Below are 15313 nucleotides of genomic sequence, written 5' to 3'. Positions count from 1 at the left end.
AGATAAATAAATATTTTTTTAAAAGGCGAGATTGTATCACTTGGAATAAACAGGATGGAAATGGAGGTGGTTATATTAAGTGACTAAGTGAAATAAGTAAAGAGGTGAAGGACAGCTACCAGATAGTTTGGCTCAAATGTGAAATACAGATAGCCAAAACAAGTGACTAGGGATAAAAAATAAAAAAAAAAAAGGAAAGGGGAAAAATGAAGAGAAAAGAAAAGAAGAGAAAAGAAAAAAGAACCAAAGTGTCTCTTGGCCTCTGTGAGAGCTGTGGTGGTTATGGAGGGGTATGGTTGGGCACAGAACCTGAGTGGAAGGTGTGGTGACTTAGACACCTTTGTGTGGGTGTGAAAGTACATATATATAACAAATAATTTTTCCCTCTCATTAAAGATCATGTTTACAATGATTTTTTTTTTTTTTTAACCAGAGCACTGCTCAGCTCTGGCTTATGGTGGTGCAGGGGACTGAACCTGGGACTTTGGAGCCTGAGGCCTAAGAGTCTCTTTGCATAAACATTATGCTATCTACCTCCATCCTGCTATGATTCTTTTTTAAAAAATTTCTTTATTGGGAGTTAATGGTTTACAATTGACATTAAAATACAATAGTTTGTATATGTGTAACATTTCTCAGTTTTCCACATAACAATACAACCCCCATCAAGTCCTCCTCCGCCATCATGATCCAGGACCTGAATCCTCCCCCCACCGCAGAGTCTTTTACAATACACCAACCTACTATGAATCTTTATGAGTGTAAGAGGGATTATACATATTTCTCAACCAGAGCATATATGAAATAGTTCTAAAATACTTTTTAACATAGTAAAACTACAGTACTCCCAGAAATCTAAATTATCTGCCTAGCATTAATTCATTTACATAATGGAAGTTATCTGTCAGTTTCAATTTTGACATCCCAAATCACTGAACATGCAAAGCTTCTTTAAAAACTAATACACTTCGGGTTAAGCGCATGTGGCGCAAAGTGCAAGGACTGGCGTAAGGATCCTGGTTCGAGCCCCTGGCTCCCCACCTGCAGAGGAGTTGATTCACAAGTGGTGAAGCAGGTCTGCAAGTGTCTATCTTTCTCTACCCCTCTCTGTCTTCCCCTCCTCTCTCCATTTCTCTCTGTCCTATTCAGCAACGATGGCATCAATAGCTACAAAAATAAAACAACAAGGGCAACAAAAGGGAATAAATAAATAAATATTAAGAAGGAAAAAAAACTAATACACTTCAATGTGTAAAATAGCACAATTCCTCTAAGCAGGAATCTGGCAGGTTCTTAAAAATAAATAAATAAATAAATAAATGTTCCCTATTTTCAACTCTGACACCATCTTCCCAAACAATATTTTAGTCCACTTGCATGTTAGCTATAACTAACACAAAAGTTACTGAAGTCATGGGCTTTGTGGTGGAACATACCTAAAATAGACTTCCTAGCTCCTTCCCACCCGAATTCCCCTACTTTCATCTGCTCTATTTCTACCTTTGGGTTCCTGTTTATTAAACAATTTCTCCTGCTTGATATCTTCCCACCTTTCAGCTACAAAGTTTCAGATGCTCCCACAACATCATCCTGACTTCCCTGGGCAGATGACCTCACCAATGTGTCCCTAAGTCTCACCTCTCCAGAGTTCTGCCACAAAGGTTCAGGGTATTGAGTGACTGCATGCGGCTACCCTAAAAGTGTGTCCTCCTGATCTCTTGCAATGGCTACTGTGAGTTTCTGAGTGTCCCTGGTCTGTGCCTAGCCAGTGAATAACTGAGCCTGGCAGGAATATTAATGAAGGTCTTATGCAGGATGCAGCTGATAGACAAATTTGGCTGGAAGATTTCCTGCTAGTGTTCCAGAAACATTCTTCCACTACACTGCAGTCTGAGTCTCTCCTCTCTCTTTCCTTCCACCTCCAGCATCACATGCAAAGTCTTTCCCCACCTCTCCTGGCTCCCTGCCCTTTCTCTCTCAGAGCCATTCCTCCCAATAAATCCCTTTTCAAATCTAATGGCATCTCGGGGTCTGCTTCTTGTAAGGAGGATACCATAGTGGAAGGCCTGTCTTAAAACTCTGCTGCACTTCGGTCAGGATACACATAGGCTATTTATTTTTATCGCCATAATTCAAAACCTGTGGCTAGGATGTGTCTCCGATCAGACTTCTTTGACTGGTTGTTTTTTATTAGAACATCATGAGCTCTTTTTAAGATTTGTAATCAGGTTTTCATTTTTTTCTTTTAGTTTAAGAAAATTTTTCAGTCTTATGCTTTTAATTACGGCTTCCTCTGTCTCCATTGTTCCTTCATTAAAAACACCCATAACTCCTAATTGGATCTCTGTTGTTTGTCTTCTTTATCTATCTGTCTCTCCTTCCCACCCACCCCCACCGCCCACCCCCGGCTCTTCCAAGACCTTTATTTTATTTTTACCCCTCCCAGTTTTCTCTGAGGCTCCTTGCCTGTGCAACTCTACCATTCCTAGTGGACTCCTTTTTATCTCTCTCTCTCTCTTTTAAGGAAGAGGGTAAATCACAGGGAGGAAGAAAGAAATAGGCCAAGAGAAAAAAAAAAAGGGAGGGGAGGAGGGGTACCACAGCCCAGTTCTACCACTTCTTTTTTTTTTTTAAAAATTATTTATTTCCTTTTTTATTGCCCTTGTTTTTATTGTTGTTGTAATTATTATTGTCATTGTTATTGATGTTGTCCTTGTTGGATAGGACAGAGAGAAATGGAAAGAGGAGGGGAAGGCAGAGAGGAGGAGAGAAAGATAGACACCTGCAGACTTGCTTCACCCCTTGTGAAGGGGCTCTCCTGCAGGTGGAGAGCCCGGGGCTCGAACAAGGATCCTTACGCGGTCCTTGCGCTTTGCACCACGTGCGCTTAACCCGCTGCGCTACTGCCGACTCCCTAGTTCTACCACTTCTATACAGATGTTGCAGTGTGGTATCCAGGGACGGGGACTGGGCTCCTCATGCATGGTGCTCCACCATGTCAACTACCACCTAACCCCTTTTCTCTTTATTTTCAGCTTGTCATTTTCCTCTGTAATTGTTGGAGACTTGACCAAGCATTTCCTTCCCACAAGAGAAGCTGCACAAAAGGAAAATTCTACTCGTTTTCAGGACTTGGTTAAGAAACATACCTAGGCTTACAACTGAGAAAGGTGTCTGATCAAGTAGACAGAGAATTAAAGCAAGGATCCCACACACCTGTGGATGGTGAGTGTAGCTCTAATACTTTTTTCCTTTAAGTCTCCACTCTCCACTTCTTAAAAAAGAAGTGGGAGAACTCTGCTTTCTCTCCTCCTCTCTGGCTTCCCCTCCTCTCTCCATTTCTCTCTGTGCTATCTAACAATGGTGACATCAATAACAACGACAATAATAACTACAACAACAGTAAAAACAAGGGCAACAAAAAAGGAAATAAATATTAAAAAAAAAAGAAGTGGTAGAACTGGGCTGTGGTATCTCTCCTCTCCCCCCTTTTTTCAGTTAGAGTCTATTAGAGTGTAGTCTAGTACTTTTCTCCTTTAAGTCTCCACTCTCTGCTGCCTTTGCTAAAGCGATTCTTTGGTATTGAACAGATAGAATATAGGGATGCCTTTTAAAAATATTTTCTTTCCTTTTTCATTTCTCCTCTCTCTCTCTCTCTCTCTCTCTCTCATGAATCCACCTGTCCCGGCAGTCATATTCTTTCTCTTTTTTTTCTTCTTTTATTTTTTTAAAGTTTAATTTGATAGGACAGAGAGAAATTGAGAGGGGAAGGAGAGGTAGAAAAGGAGAGAGGAAGAGAAGGAAGGAGAGACAGAAAGAAAGAGAGAGGAAGAGAGACACCTGCAGCTTTGCTTCACTGCTTGTGAAGCTTCCCTGCTGCAGCTGGGGACGGGGGAATTGAACCTGGGTCCTTGCACATGGTAATTGAACCTGGGTCCTTGCACACGCCACCCCCTGGCCCCGATAGGGAAACTTTCTTGTCCAAAGGCTTTGCTGCCTTTATCCCCAACCCTACCCCCCATCATTACAATCTTTTCTTTGTGGTATTATAACCGCTTGGCATGTGCATCCTTGCACATTTCCAACTTCCTGGGAGTCGCAATTGTTTTCTCAGATATAGTAATATGGGAAGAGAAGAAGAGCTTAGGGAAGCAACAGCACTCTCAGTGCATCCTGCGGTCACACCTGTAAAGCTTAGGTGACTTCATATTCAGCACAGGAGCCTGTGTAACCTCTGCATCACCGTCAGTCTGAGCTCACATTCCCGTAGTCACAGCTAGGAACATCCTAGGCTGCACTCAGTTCAGAATCAGTCTTCCTCAAGTGGTAGAGTACGTTGAGCCCAGTCTCCCTTTCAGAGAGTGGGGCAGTTTCTACCATTGTTGTTCTTCACTGAGGGCAAGGACTTGTAGAGACCCACAAGATGGTTCGTGATGTTGTTCCTGATGGAGATGACCAGTGATGGTGGAGAGAGGGATCATTTAGAGGTCTAGGCCCATCATATCTATGTGGGAATCCTAGGATTCCTTGACTAGGGCCCCAGACGATGCATTGGCCTAGTAGTGACCAAAAGGGTCATCATTAGAGTGAGGCAGTCTCTTGTCCTTATCCAGCTTTTGTACTTCTTACTTTGTCTGACAGGGTTAGTCTTGGAATGATTGAGGGAAGTGGAATAGGAAGTATATGAGGAGGGTATCTATGTCCAAGTAAGAAATATTTGATTAAGTATTTTTTGGTGTCCTTTTTGGGTCTTTCTACTTTCTTGCTGCACTTATTGACTGCAGACTATTATGCCCTTTTCCTTTAAGGTATATATTTCCCCCTAATTTATAGATACCTGTGCACACGTGCCCTATCCCATGGGCTCTGGTCTATATCTAGATTCTGTAAAGTTAATGGTATTTAATTACTTTCCCATATTTGGCATATACTCTCTGCCCTGATCCGGCTTTGTAGTCCCATTCTCAACTCTTATACCATCTTCCCAGACAGTACTTTTAGCTCACCTACATGTTAGCTGTGGGGTTCAGGCAAAAATTAGTAAAGTCAACAGCCCCTTAGAATATACTTAAAATAAACTCCCTAGCTTCTTACAACATAAATGCCCCAAATCTTATCTGCCATATTTTACCTTTTGGTTCCTGTTAATTATTAAACTATTTGTTCTGCTTTGTAGCTTAATGCTTTGCAGCCACCAAGTTGCAGATGATACCATGACACTGACTTCCCTGGACAGAAGACCTTACTAGTGTGTCCAGGAACTTCACCTTTCGAGAGTCCTACCCCACTAGGGAAACACAGAAATAGGTTGGGGTATGGATCAGCCTGTCAGTGCCCATGTACATCGGAGAAGCAATTACAGAAGCCAAACCTTCCGTCTTCTGTTCCTCATAAAGAATTTTGGTCCATATCTCCCAGAGGGATAAAGAATAGGAAAGCTTCTCATGGAGGGGATGGGATACAGAACTCTGGTGGTGGGAATTCTATGGAACTGTATCCCTCTTACCCCACAATATTGTTGATCATTATTAAATCACTAGTATTAATTAAAATAAATAAATATATATATTTTCAAAAGCTTATGGTAGTGGTGGTAGGGAGACTTTGGAGCTTCAGGCATGAGAATTTGTTTGCATAACCATTATGTTATTTGCTCCCCCGACACACACACATGCTTGGTTTTTTATTGTATATTTTCCCTTTTGTTGCCCTTGTCTTTTTTTATTGTTGTTGTAGTTATTATTGTTGTTGTTATTGATGTAGTCGTTGTTGGATAGGACAGAGAGAAATGGAGAGCGGAGGAGAAGACAGAGAGGAGGAGAGAAAGGTAGACACCTGCAGACCTGCTTCACTACCTGTGAAGCGACCCCCCTGCAGGTGGAGAGCCGGGAGCGCAACCGAGATCCTTACTCCGATCCTTGCACTTCTCACCACATGCACTTAACCCACTGCGCTACGGCCCGACTCCCATATGCTTGTTTTCTAATATGGACTAGTTGGAGGTAGGCCTAGGGCAAGGCTGTCCCTGTGCAGTTCCAGACAAGCAGATTTTCCCTGTTAGTGCCTGTTCTGTCCCCACCCCCCAAATTCTGTCAACAGTTGATTGCCATTCCAAATTGGTAGTGACAGCCTATTAGCATCTTTCATCACTGTTTCACACATGTCCCTGGCCTGTCATGCACAGACTTCTATGCAGGACACTTGCAAGTCTTCCCCTTCCGTTCTACGAGTTCCAGGCATCTGTCGCTGAAGCCACAGCTCAGGTGTTGATCAGGCACTGAGCACAGCACCCTCATAGCAGAAGCAAGTCAATAAATGTGGAATGAGAAGATGGCATTCTGGTTTCCGGGGATTTTATTTCGCCCATCCTCTAATGCCACATGAACTATTTCCGTCATTTTCACTGAAGTCACTTAATGTGTTTCAAATGAAGAGTGATTGTGTGCGGGGTCAACCCTTTCTCTTAATTTAGAAAATACACTGCTGGTTTTGGCAGTTTGCACGCAGTAATTGAGAACAAACTCCAAGAAGAGACAAGAGTAAAGTTGTGGAGGTTTTCTTCTCTTTGCGGAATCTTGCATACAACCTTGTATGGGGACCAAAAGAATGAAAAGCAACCATAAAAATATGAGAGGAAGAAGAATGCATGAAAAAGAAATGCCATTCTAGATTAAGAAAAAAAAGTGTATTAAACATGTGCTGATCTCTTTTTTTCCCCCCTATTACTCATTTAATTACTTTTGTTCAAGCAAAAACTTGATCTTTGATAAAATATTTCTGATTGATCCCCTCATGGGAAGTTCAGGATAATACAACTTCTCAAACAAATTTTCTCAAGGAAAAAAAAAAAGCTCATTTGTTATAGGTCACATCCATAGGAGTTTTGACATATCAGTTAAGGCTCCAGCTATGCTGTTACGAAGAGATTAAGAAGATAAATAGAAGGGAGTCGGGGGGTAGCACAGCGGGTTAAGCGCACATGGAGCAAAGTGCAAGGACCAACATAAAGATGCTGGTTCAAGCCCCGGCTCCCCACCTGCAGGGGGTGTCGCTTCGCAAGCGGTGAAGCAGGTCTGCAGGTGTCTATGTTTTTCTGTCTTCCCCTTCTCTCTCCATTTCTGTCCTATCCAACAATGATGACATCAATAATGACAACAATAACAACAACAACAACAACAAAACAACAAGGGCAACAAAAGGGAATAAATAAATATTTAAAAAACTGTTAAAAACAAGAAGACAAACAAAAAATTTAAAAGGAAGAGGGTGAGAGAGCAAAATGGTTCTGCAAGAAACTTTCATGCCTGAGGCTCCATGGTTTCAGGGTCAATCCTCTGCACCACCCTAAGTGATAGCTGTGCAGTGCTCTGGTAAAAACAAACAAACAAACAATGCAGCAAGGCATTGGTTCACAGCTGGGGAGGTGGTCCAGCAGATACAGTGAGGGACTGTTACTCACTGTGGCCCAGATGGCTTCCTGGCACCTTCTAGGTCAGACATGTTCTGTTCTCTGTTGTGCAATCAATCAAACTTTTAAAAAAATAGTTGTGGGGGGCCAGGTGGTGGTCCACCTGGTTAAGCACATGTATGACTAATTGCAAGGGCCACACAAGGATTCGAGTTCAAGATCCCGCTCCCCACCTATAGTGAAGAAGTTATTGAAAGTGTCAAAGCAGGGCTGAAGGTGTCTATCTTTCTCTCTCTCCCTCTCTAGCTCTCCCTCCACTCTCAATTTCTCTCTGTCCTATCCAATTAAAAAAAAGGAAAAACTGGCTACCAGGAACAATGGATGCCAGCACCAAGCCCCAGGAATACCCCTGGAGGCAAGAGCAGTTGTGCACTGGCTGGGAGTGGCACAGAGGATAAAGTTAGATAAATCATGGGGACCCAAGTTCAATCCCCAGCAGTGTGTGTGCCAGAGTGATGCTTCCACTCTCTACTTCATTAATATATATATATATATATATATATATATATATATATATATATATATATGTATTTTTAAATTTATTTTTTATTCAAGAAAGGACAAATTAACAAAACCATAGGGCAGGAGGGGTACAACTCCACACAATTCCCACCACCCAATCTCCATATCCCATCCCCTCCCCTGATATTTTTCCCATTCTCTATCCCTCTGCTTGCATGGACCCAGGGTCATTGTGGGTTGCAGAAGGTGGAAGGTCTGGCTTCTGTAATTGCTTCCCCGCTGAACATGGGCTTTGACTGGTAGGTCCATACTCCCAGTCTGCCTCTCTCTTTCCGTAGTAGGGTGGGGCTCTGGGGAAGCTGAGCTCCAGGACATATTGGTGGGGTCTTCAGTCCAGGGAAGCCTGGCCGGCATCCTGATGGTATCTGGAACCTGGTGGCTGAAAAGAGAGTTAACATACAAAGCCAAACAAATTGTTGAGCAATCATGGACCCAAAGGTTGGAATAGTGGAGAGGAAGTGTTAGGGGGGTACTCACCGCAAACTCTAGTGTACTTCTGCTTTCAGGTATATATTTTGCGCTAGTTTATGGATACGTGTGAACATGTGCTCTCTCTCACTGAAACTGGTGTATATCTAGGTTTGGGGACTTTGTTAGAAAGTGAACCACCTGGGATGGATTTAGAGAATGCTATGAAAGGAAAGGTCTCACCCGAGTAATGAAGCTGGAGGGTTGTCATTCCACAGGTGAAGTCTCTGGATACCGTCTGAGCTGAAGCATGTTGAGGTGGCAATCGTTGAGTTGATTAGGTTACGATCAGCAGATGCAATATTATTTGATATGGATTGGGAGAGGCATGTGGGAAAGTGGGCCCTATCCTAAGGTTCCAGGACTGGGGGAAATATAGGCTCTATAGTGGAGATGTGAGGTTCCTGCTGTCTTAGGGTTCAAAAAGACAATGGATAGTTAATGTTATCATCACATTATTTGGTAATTGGGTTAACTTTGAAAAGTCCTTTTGTTAGGGTTTGCTGTATAGTACCCAGTGTCTTGTATATAGCTGTGCCATTGGTTGCTTCTGATCTACTTGGTCTAGGCTTTTGAGAGAGTCCGCTTATCAAATACACAGCCTATATATTAAAAAGACTTAGTCTGTGTTTTAAAAACTTTGAGACATACAATTAATTTTCCCCTTCTCATATTAATTAACTAGTGATTTATATGACTACACTTTACTAGGAGTGTACATAAACACCATTCCCACCACCAGAAGACGGTGTCCCATCCCACCCACCCACCCCCCACCGGCCCAGGAAGCTGCATGTCTATCCCTCACCACAGGGTTTTTACTTTGGTGCCCTACTTTCAATTTAGTCAGATCCTGCTTTTAGTTTCCCTTTCAGATCTTCTTTCTCAACTTCTGTTGATGAGTGGGATCATCCCATATTCATCTTTATCTTTCTGACTTAGATCACTTAACATAATTCCTTCTAGCTCTGTCCAAGATGGGTCAGAGAAGGTGGGTTCATTGTTTTTGATAGCTATATAGTATTCCATTGTGTATATATATACCACAGCTTTCTCAGCCACTCATCTGTTGTTGGGCACCTGGGTTGCTTCCAGGTTTTAGCTATTATGAATTGTGCTGCTATGAACATAGGAGTACACACCTCTTTTTGGTTGGGTGTTATGGAGTCCTTGGGGTATAACCCCAGGAGAGGAATTACTGGATCATATTGAAGGTCCATGTCTAGCCTTGTGAGAGTTTTCCAGACTGCTCTCCACAGAGGCTGTGTTGGGTAGTATGCCAGCTCCCCCTGGCTTCTGCTTAACCATATGCCTATATAGGGATTGATTTGTTCAAAGCTTTGGTCTATTTACATAAATCACTTTTACATTTACATAAAGCACCACACTCCCTCCAGGGCATTGGTGGTTTAGTGGTAGAATTCTCACCTGCTCCACCCCCTCTCCTTGTCACACCCTGATCCTCTCCTTCTCACACCCTGATCTTCCACCAGTCACTTTTCGCTCCACCCTCTCTATGTCACATCCTGTTTCCACCCTACTTGGAGAATATGAAAACAGCTGCTCTTCTGATTAAAGACACTTGGAAATTGCTTTCCGGCTCTGAGAGTTCCAGAGTGTATCTCCTGCTAAGTTAGTGCGGCACGAGTTCCTGATCCCTCTCCCACGCAGCAGCCTAGATCAGCTCCAGTTGAGTTCTCTCCAACCCAGAGAGCACTAGCTCGGGAAGAAGCACCCTCAGGCTATCCCGGCATCGCTGTACCAATTTACATTCCCACCAGCAATGCAAAAGGGTTCCTCTGTCCCCACAGCTTCTTCAGCATTTGTTGCTGCTGTCCTTTTTGATGTATGCCATTCTTACAGGAGTGAGGTGGTATCTCAATGTTGTCTTAATTTGCATTTCTCTGACAATCAGTGACCTAGAGCAGTTTTTCATATGTTTGTTAGCCTTTTGGATCTCTTCAGATGTGAATGTTCTGTTCATATCCTCTGCCCATTTTTGGATGGGATCATTTGCTTTTTTGTTGCTAAGTTTGTTGAGCTCTTTATATATTTTGGTGATTAGTTTCTTGTCTGATGTATGGCATGTGAAGCTCTTCTCCCATTCTGTGAGGGGTCTCTTTGTTTCTTTAATAGTTTCTTTGGATGTGCAGGAGCTTTTCAATTTGATGTAGTCCCATTGGTTTGTTTCTGCTTTAGTCTTTCTTGCAATTGGGTTTATTTCATGAAAGATGTCCTTGATGTGTAGGTGGGAAAGTGTTTTACCAATGTTTTCCTCTAAGTATTTGATTGTTTATGGTCTAACATCCAGGTCTTTGATCCGTTTGGAGTTGATTTTTGTTTCTGGTGAGATAAAGTGGTTCAATTTCATTCTTCTGCATGTTACAACCCAGTTTTCCCAGCACCATTTATTGAAGAGAGCCTCCTTCTTCCATTTAATGCTTTGGGCCCCCTTATCAAAGATTAGATATCCATAGGTGTGGATATATATATATATATATATATATATATATATATATTATATACTTTATTATATGTCCCTTTGGAGGATGGGACATTCTTTACCATTGTTGATCCAAGTTGAGGGCAAGGTCCTATGGGGGGTCCACAAAGGGTCTATTGTGTTGTTCCTGAGAGAAATAACCAGTTACAATGGAGAGAGGGATTTACTCGAGGTCTAGGCCCATCACATCTGTTTGGGAATCTTAGACTCCCTGACTAGGGCCCCTGCTGATGGGGTGGCCTGATAGTGAATCAAGAGTCATCATTAAAGTATGACAGTCTCTTGCCCTTATTCAGCTTTTACAGTCCTTGCTTTGATATGGTTAGCTTTGAAGTGAGTGAGAGAACTGTAATAGGAAGTAGGTGAGGAGAGTATCTAAGTCTAAGTAGAAAAGAAAAAGCTCAAATAAACGACCTTACTGCATGCCTTAAGGACTTAGAGGAAGAGGAACAAAGGAACCCTAAAGCAACCAGAAGGACAAAAATCACTAAAATTACAGCAGAAATAAACAATATCGAAAACAAGAGAACCAAAGACTATACTTTCAGGGATCATTTCTATAGTTCTTTACTAGAAAATAAGAGAACCATACAAAAGATCAGTGAAGCCAAATGTTGGTTCTTTGAAAAATTAAACAAGATTGACAAATCCCTAGCCAGACTCACTTTAAGAAAAAGGGGGAGAAGACTCAAATAATTGGGACGATAGAGGAGATATCACAACTGACACCACAGAAATCCAGAAAATCATGCAAAAATTCTATGAATAACTATATGCCACTTATCTAGAGAATCTGGAAGAAATGGAAGAATTCCTAGAAACATATGTCCTTCCAAAACTGAACCAAGAAGAACTACAAAGCCTAAATGCACCAATCACAGGCAAAGAAATTGAAACAGTTATTAAGAATCTCCCCAACAACAAAAGTCATGGACCAGATGGCTTCACAAACGAATTCTACAAAACCTTCAGGCAACAATTAATACCTATACTTCTAAGGCTTTCCACAAGATCGAAGAAACAGGAACACTCCCTTCCACCTTCTATGAAACCAACATCACACTGATATCAAAAGCAGATAGAGACAGAAAAAAAAAAAGGAAAACTACAGAACAATATCTCTGATGAACATAGATGCCAAGATATTAAACAAGATCCTGGCCAACTGAATACAGCAGTATATCAAAAAGATTGTTCATCATGACTAAGTGGGGATTTATCCCAGGAATGCAAGGCTGGTTCAACATACATAAGTCAATCAATGTCATTCAGCACATCAATAAAAGCAAAACCAAAAACCACATGATTATCTCAATAGATGCAGAGAAAGCCTTTGAGAAAACCTAACACCCATTCATGCTCAAAACACTAAAATAATGGGAATAGATGAGAAATTCCTCAGGATAGTGGAGTCCATATATAGCAAACATACAGCCAACATCATACTCAATGGACAGAAGCTGAAAGCATTCCCCCTCAGATCAGGGACTAGACAGGGCTGTCCACTATCACCATTACTCTTCAACATAGTATTGGAAGTACTTGCCATAGCAGTCAGGCAAGAGAAAGAAATCAAAGGAATACAGATTGGAAGGGAAGAAGTCAAGCTCTCACTATTTGTAGATGATATGATAGTATGCATAGAAAAACCTAAAGAATTCAGCAGAAAACTACTGGGAGTTAGTAGGCATTATAGCAAGGTATCAGGCTACAAAAGCAATGTACAAAAATCAGTGGCATTTCTTTATGCAAACTCTTCTTCTTCTAGTGTTTGCCCTTCTTCCGTAGCCAGTCAACAGGTCAGGACTCGAAGAGCAGGACCAACAGCTTGAAAGCTGTCAGGAGCTGCTTGTTGCTGGCTTTGAAAGTGACTGGGATCCATGTGGATTCAGTAGGCTAGGAGGGATCATCAGTTTCCCCAATGAATGGGTACTCACAGGATGCAAACACTAAATCTGAAGAAGAAGACATCCAGAAATCCCTCCCATTCACTGTTGCAGCAAAATCAATAAAATGCCTAGGAATAAACCTGACCAAAGACATGAAAGACTTTCTTTATTGGAGAATTAATGTTTTACATTTGACAGTAAATACAATAGTTTGTACATGCATAACATTTCCCAGTTTTCCATATAACAATACAACCCCCACTAGGTCCTCTGTCATCCTTCCTGGACCTGTATTCTCTCCCCCACCCACCCACCCCAGAGTCTTTTACTTTGGTGCAATACGAGCAATTCCAACTCAGGTTTTACTTGTGTTTTCTCTACTGATCTTGTTTTTCAACTTGCCTGAGAGTGAGATCATCCAATATTCATCCTTTTGTTTCTGACTTATTTCACATAACATAAATTTCTCAAGGTCCATCCAAGATCAGCTGAAAATGGTGAAGTCACCATTTTCTACAGCTGAGTAGTATTCCATTGTGTATATATGCCACAACTTGCTCAGCCTGTTGTTGGACACCTGGGTTGCTCCCAGGTTTTGGTTATTACAAATTGTGCTGCTAAGAACATATGTGTACACAGATCTTTTTGGATGGGTGTGTTGGGTTCCTTGGGCTATATCCCCAGGAGAGGAATTGTAAGATCCTAGGGTAGGTCTATGTCTAGCCTTCTGAGAGTTCTCCAGACTGTTCTCCACAGAGGTTGGACCAATTGACACTCCCACCAGCAGTGCAGGAGGGTTCCTTGGACTCCACAACCTCTCCAGCATTTGCTGCTGTTACTTTTTCTAATGTATGACATTCTCACAGGAGTGAAATGGTATCTCATTGTTGTCTTTATTTGTATTTCTCTGACAAAGACTTAGAGCATTTTTTTCATGTGTTTCTTGGCCTTTTGGATCTCTTCTGTGGTGAATATTCTGTCCATTTTTGGATGGGTATTTGTTTTCTTGTTGCTGAGATATTATATATTCTGGTTATTAACCTCTTGTCTGACGTATGGCATGTAAAGATCTTCTCCCATCCTGTGAGTGGTCTCTTGGTTTGGGTAGTGGTTTCTTTTGCTGTGCACAAGCTTTTTAATTTTATGTAGTCCCATAGGTTTATGCTTGTCTTAGTCTTCTTTGTAACTGGATTCATTTCATTGAAGATGTCTTTAGAATTTATTTGGAAAAGAGTTATGCCAATATTTTCCTCGAAGTTTCTTATAGTTTCTGTTCTAACATCCAAGTCCTTGATCCACTTGGAATTTACTTTTGTATTTGGTGAAATATAGTGGTTCAGTTTCATTCTTCTGCATGTTTCAACCCATTTTTTCCAACACCATTTGTTGAAGAGACTCTGCTTTCTCCCTTTAATAGTCTGAGCACCTTTGTCAAAGATTAGATGTCCATAAGTGTGGGGACTTACTTCTCTGGGCTCTCAATTCTATTCCACTGGTCAGTGTGTCTATTCATGTTCTAGTACCAAGCATTTTTGATGACAGTGGCCCTATAATACAATTTGAGATGTGGGAGTGTGATGCCTCCAGTTCTGTTCTTTCTTCTCAAGATTGGTTTGGCAATTCTAGGTCATTTCTGTTTCCAGATAAACATTTGTAGCATTTGTTCTATTCTCCTAAAAAATGTGGTTGAGGTCTTGATGGGGATAGCATTCAATTTGTATATGTCTCTGGGTAGTATATTCACTTGGATGATGTTAATTCTTCCAACCCATTAACATGGAATATCTTTCCACTTCTTTGTGTCTTTCAATTTCCTTGAGTAGTGACTCATAATTTTCAGTATACAGAGATGTGGGAGGGAGAAAGACAAATACACACACACAAGTCTTTCAAGAAGTGAATGACTTGTATACTGAAAACTATGAGTCACTACTCAAGGAAATAGAAAATTATACCAAGAAATGTAAAGACATCCCATGCTCATGGATTAGAAAAATAAATATCATCAAAATGAATATTCTCCCCAGAGCCATATACAAATTTAATGTGACACACATCAAAGTCCCACCAAGCTTCTTTAAGAGAATAGAACAAAAATTAAAGTCATTTTCTGGAACCAGAAGACACCTAGAATAACCAAAACAATCCTGAGGAATACATAAATAGAAGCATCACACTCCCAGATCTCAAACTATATTATAAGGCCATCATTATCAAAACAGCCTGGTACTGGAACAAAAATAGGCACACAGATCAGTGGAACAGAACTGAAAGCCCAGAAATAAACCCTCACACCTATGGACATTTAATCTTTGATAAGGAGGCCCAAAGTATTAAATCAAATTAGGGTGACTACAAGAGGGGGCGGAGCAAAAAGACATCATGAACTAGTGGGGATTAAAACAATGTCCTGCAGGCAGGGCAGTGCTTAGTTAACAGTGGTTATGTAAATAGAATATAGTG

General features: G+C 41.3%; 1 pseudogene; it reads left to right on the top strand.

Annotated features, from left to right (window-relative positions):
* Positions 1–11493: 11493 nt before the first annotated feature.
* LOC132537125 (small nucleolar RNA U3) lies at positions 11494–11580 on the top strand (annotated as a pseudogene).
* The last annotated feature ends 3733 nt before the right edge of the window (positions 11581–15313 follow it).

Source organism: Erinaceus europaeus, chromosome 2, assembly GCF_950295315.1.
Source record: "Erinaceus europaeus chromosome 2, mEriEur2.1, whole genome shotgun sequence".
NCBI lineage: Eukaryota > Metazoa > Chordata > Mammalia > Eulipotyphla > Erinaceidae > Erinaceus > Erinaceus europaeus.
The sequence above is the reverse complement of the archived record's forward strand: the minus strand, read 5'-3'. Positions and strand labels throughout refer to the sequence as shown.